The sequence below is a fragment of the Euphorbia lathyris genome, chromosome 7, assembly GCF_963576675.1.
Source record: "Euphorbia lathyris chromosome 7, ddEupLath1.1, whole genome shotgun sequence".
NCBI classification, from domain to species: Eukaryota; Viridiplantae; Streptophyta; class Magnoliopsida; order Malpighiales; family Euphorbiaceae; genus Euphorbia; species Euphorbia lathyris.
The window spans coordinates 26,381,511-26,386,616 of NC_088916.1; the positions used below are offsets into that span (position 1 = coordinate 26,381,511).

At 35.6% G+C, this 5,106-nt stretch overlaps 1 long non-coding RNA gene across 1 annotated transcript; it reads left to right on the forward strand.

The window, feature by feature from the left end:
- Positions 1-1,351: 1,351 nt before the first annotated feature.
- LOC136234924 (uncharacterized) lies at positions 1,352-4,225 on the forward strand. The gene is made up of 4 exons (XR_010691549.1): positions 1,352-1,373; positions 1,539-1,656; positions 1,766-1,864; positions 3,178-4,225. It is a non-coding gene; the product is annotated as an uncharacterized lncRNA (long non-coding RNA).
- Positions 4,226-5,106: the final 881 nt, after the last annotated feature.

Genomic DNA, 5,106 nt, shown 5'->3' on the forward strand with positions numbered 1-5,106 from the left:
TCGGTGCACTTCTCACCGAATTAATGATGTACTTTCCCATCATCACCGGAGCACTTCTCTCCGCAAACAACTTCTCGGTGAATTTGTTGATGCACTTCTCATCAACCTTCAATTATTGGAGCACTTATCTCCAAATTAAGCAAATTCTTTTTCGTCAACATGGTCTGTCACATTGACACTTTCTTTTCTCTTGTTTCTGCAATTCCATTGCACGCGCCCAAACTTCTTACACGAAACATTTGGGCTTCCCCATGCCAGCAGTCCTTCCCTCAACTGCTTGCTCATTTTCTCCATTTTCTCACGCCCAATTGATTTGGTAGGCGACGCTACATTGAACCATAGCTCTGATACCACTGTTGGGAATTTTTATTGATTGCGATAATTTAGCGGAAGCGATAAAACAATTTTATTGAATTTATGAGGTTTACAAGAAGGTGTTCTCTAGAAACTTTCTAGAGTTACAATGAGATAAAACAAAAATAGTAGCACTCGGGTGTTTCCCAAAACTACCCAAAATAATTATCTTTACTATTTTTATCTCTCTCCAAAATAATTAGACTACCCTTTAAAATAAACTCTCAAAACTCATAAAGGCACAATTGTGACTCCTCTCACAATCTCAACTCTCCTTACATTTTCTTTTTCTTTTCTATCTCCCACAAATCCACAAATGCTCACATTCAATATATATATATGGAGCATCATCTCCTTGGAAAAACCGAGGAAGAAAAGTCAGCAATTGTTGCTGGCAATTAATTAGGCCAGCAACAATTGCTGCCTACCCATACTTCTCTTACTTGGACCACCAATTTCGGTGGTCCAACTTTCATTTTTCATTTTTTTTTATTATTTACAAATTACATAATCAGTTCCTAATTAATACAAATTACAAAATAACCCTTTTATTAATCGGGACTTCACAACAATTCCTTAATTGTTTTAAATTAATAGTTAATTTTCTCAACACTTTCATTACAACTGCATATGGATTAATGGCTAAGAGCATCTCCAACAGCCTCTTAAGTTGGCTCTTAAGTTAAAATTTGAGGAGAGAGAATGCAAATTCATCTCCAACAGCCTCTTAGTGGCTCCTCAAATCATTAAGAGCTTTTCGATCCTCTCTATTAATAGAGAGCCTCTCTCCACCTCTTAGTGCCTCCTAACTTTATTTTTTATTAACAATTTATTATTGATGTCTCTCTCCTGTAATGTAACAATAAAAAATAATCTTAATAATAAAATAATAAATAAGGAGTGAATATAAGGAAGATGAGCTTACTAAGAGTCTCTTGGAGATGCTCTAACTCCGCATGCAAGCGCCTTGAATTATGTCATTTTCTGTTCTTCGTGGGTATGAACGACATCTCTTAGAGGTAAGGATTTTCTTCCTCAATTCCCATTTATTCACATCTTTTACTACAGATCACATTCTCACTCTAAAATGTATACTCATATATATGCTTGTGTAGGAAACGAATACATGTCTATAGATTTGTTTTGCTTTTATGATTTTGCCCATTTACTTGTTGCTTGTGCAGGGAACATTGAGGGATCTCACTAAATGAGGAATATATATTCCAATGGACCAAATTGAACTTATATGTACCATGAGAAAGGATTGCAGCCTTTTGTTCTAGCATATCTACAGAACGAGTGGTAGAGTCTTAATAATCAAGAGCTATATGAAACTAACTATCTGCCATTACCACAAGGGATTTGCAGCATCAATTTGATAGATCTCATGAATATAATTTTTCTTTTGCAGAATGCGATGTTTTGGATCAGGTCAATGACATTTCCTTGTACCGAACCAGCAAAGCAAGTCACTTACGTTCCAATGCCACTAGTCTAGCTGTTTAAGAAGGTACTTGCGTTATTGTAGAGAGAATTAGACTCATTGCTGTCAGAAATGTGAAGAAAAATGGCATAAAATTGATTGAATATGTATATAATTGAGGAAGTGGCACGTCTTAAGCAGGCCATGTTTTGGATTTTAAGGCATAACACTATTTTCTAGAGACCACTTAAGTTTTGGTGTTCAAGTTCAACTGATATATACATTTATGCAAGATGACAAGTTCTTTCACCAAACTGCTGCCAATGATAGTTTTCCTTGTTAATCTTAGGAAAAACCAGAGTAGGCTACTTGTTATTTATCACAGGCTAGAGCATAACATTTTCATTTTTTACCCACGCACCATCAAACTAGAGAAACATATCACATTTTTATTCAATTTTTTCCATCAGGCTCCATAAACTCCTATTAGGCACCATTTTGGAATGACTTGTTAGTTTTAATAGCATTCAACAATTTTTCTTGAATATCTAAAGAAATTAGACTTTTATCCAGCAGTAATTTTATGAACTCTTCTGCTTCCTCCATGTCTCCTGAACGCTGCTTGGTGTCCACAAGGGTTCACAAAGAAGAATAGCTCTTTTCACCAATAATAATAGGTTTATCTTTTGATTGCTCATGGAGTTCCCTGTTTGTGTTCACCCAACTAGATTATATGTAGTGGCATTGTTGCATCATTCTTTGGTAGAACTTGCTATTTATAAGGTGTGTACTATACTGATTTCAGTTGATGTTAGTGGTGCGATTATTGGTAGGAGATGATCAATTGAAGCAGGGTAACTAACATATCTCATGTATGTTAGGAAATACAAAAAAAACAAGCAAAATTATCGATGATTCAACTGTATAAGTTATGTAGGAGACGAGAAGGCAATTGCTGAAACCTTTAGATACTTGGTTAAAGAATGGGGATATTTGTTATTTTGATAAAAGGAACGGATAAAATGCAAGGCATAACAGGTGGTTTATTCACTCTAATTCTACCGGTCTTTTATAATCTTCAGACGTTAAGAAGATTGTATATGATTCCACTCCTTCGCAATATATTTGCTTGTAGGTACCTCCAGTTGAACTGGAACACTTACTACACTCCAATCCCAAAATTGTGGATGCTGCTAATGTTCCGTAAATGTTTGGCCTTTTCATCTGTTGCACATGCTAAAAACACCATAATCATAAGTAATTCGGTGGCGTAATTTAGTGATTTGTTGATGCTTGTTTCTCACACTTTACACAACCTGTCTGTTCCTTTTCCAAAATTTTAGAAGAAAGTATTTTGATATGCATAGAGTCGAATTTTAATTTGCATTATATGGTTACAGATACCCTAATGAAGAAGCCGGACAAATTCCATTGCATCTCTTGGATGTTATCCATGTAAGCCCTGTTGTATTTTAGAGTTTCTGGTTTTCCTTAGTGTATCCCAATTGATGTCATCTGATTAGTCCAATTATGAACTGTGAATTGGACCATTCTATTGCTTGACCATTCTCATGCCTGCTACTTTGTAATTGACTACTGCTTAGTTTTCTTCTTCTTTAATATATGCATATATATTGCCTTTTTACCCCTCTCTCTCTCTTTCTCTCTCTTTTATCTTTGTTTTATTGCCATAAATATCAAGTGTTGGTTTCAGAATTGATCTTAAGCTTACATTACATCCGATATTGTTCTCTCAAACTAAGAGTTCTATCCATGAGTCTTGTATTTGAGATTTTCAGTTGCTGTTTCTCTTGAGGGACATGGTTCTTGATAATTCTCTTGAAGTTTTGAAGCTTTCACCAAAATCATAGGATGTTTATTCTCTTATTCTAACTGTCAATGAGGTTCTTACAATAGAAAATGTTGATCCACTTTTGTTCTTGGTGAATTACACGAAGATAGAGGCTGTTAATGATCACCATATGAGGTTTTGGGTCTTAGTTTGTTGATAATTCAACTATGCAATTTGTTTAAAAAACGTCCACCTTCTTTGGAGCACAAAAAATGGTGGCTATCTCTCAATTTTTCATCACTCTCATCCAACCACCTCCCTCTGGTCTACTGTGTTGAGATAGTTGGTGTTAAAAAGTCCCACATTGGAACATTGTGAGATTGGTGAATGGTATATAATTGGGAAGGATCATTAACCCACTACCTTAGGGTTTTGGGTTAAGTGTGGTGTCAAGCCCATTACTATATCCATTCACAAGGCTCAAAGTTTCTCCCTAATCGTAAAAAGGCTCCCCGGATTCCCCAACATACATTACCTGGCCAAGCCTTTGTCTCTGTAGCAGTGGCTGAAGCAGAGGATCCTTTGTTATTAATGATAATAATAATCTTCTTCTTCCCCTTTTGATTTCAAAGATACCCAATTTCCTGCTTTGATCATAACAGGAAAGTTATTCAGCAATGTAATGGAGAAGAGGGTTATTGATCAAGACATAAATTTTCAAACAATAAAGGGACCATCTACTTATGCAAGGTATTGGGTTCTTCTTGATCAAGAGCCTTCACCAATTTGTATTTCAAGTGAGACTTGGACAACCCGAGATCCGGCTTCAACTGAAAATTTCACCTGGAAAATAGCAGAGACTAAGGAAGAACCTGCAAACGATTGGAAAACGGAAGCTCAAATTTTGTAGCTGCATTACTAGGCCAAGAGGGTTCATTATAGTTTCTTCATCAGAAGAAACAGAAATGAAGGCTGAAATGTTGACATAATTCAACATAATTTGCCTTACATATGAGATGGGAAAGTTGGCTATAGTATCAGATATGATTGAGTTATGGGTTATGAATGAGATATAAGCAAGGTTAGGAAATTTTGAGCATTTTAACAACAAAGCTGTACCAAATATGTCAGGAATATGCTTACCCTTTACATAGGAACATAATTGTTATTTGGCTCGTTGTCTCTACTTCTTTAGCAGAGAAGAACTTGGGTTCCGGTTGGATTTGGGGATTTCTCCCATTTTTGCATTACATCTCTGTTACTTTCAGTTGGGTTGATATCTTCCTTCAATAATAGTAATTCATCCTTCTTGGGTTCCTTCCTGTGATTTGTATCTGTTGGATTTTCATACTTGTTTTTTTCACACTTGTTTCTATCAGTCTTGCACCTGTCATAGCCTTGTGATTTGACTCTCGAGCCAATTTAATCAATTAGTGGTTGATTTAATGTACAGTGCTATATTCACCTAGTATGGATACATTTGAAGATTTATAAGGAGTCTCGATTGAGTTGATGGATATGATTTTACATTGTTTAT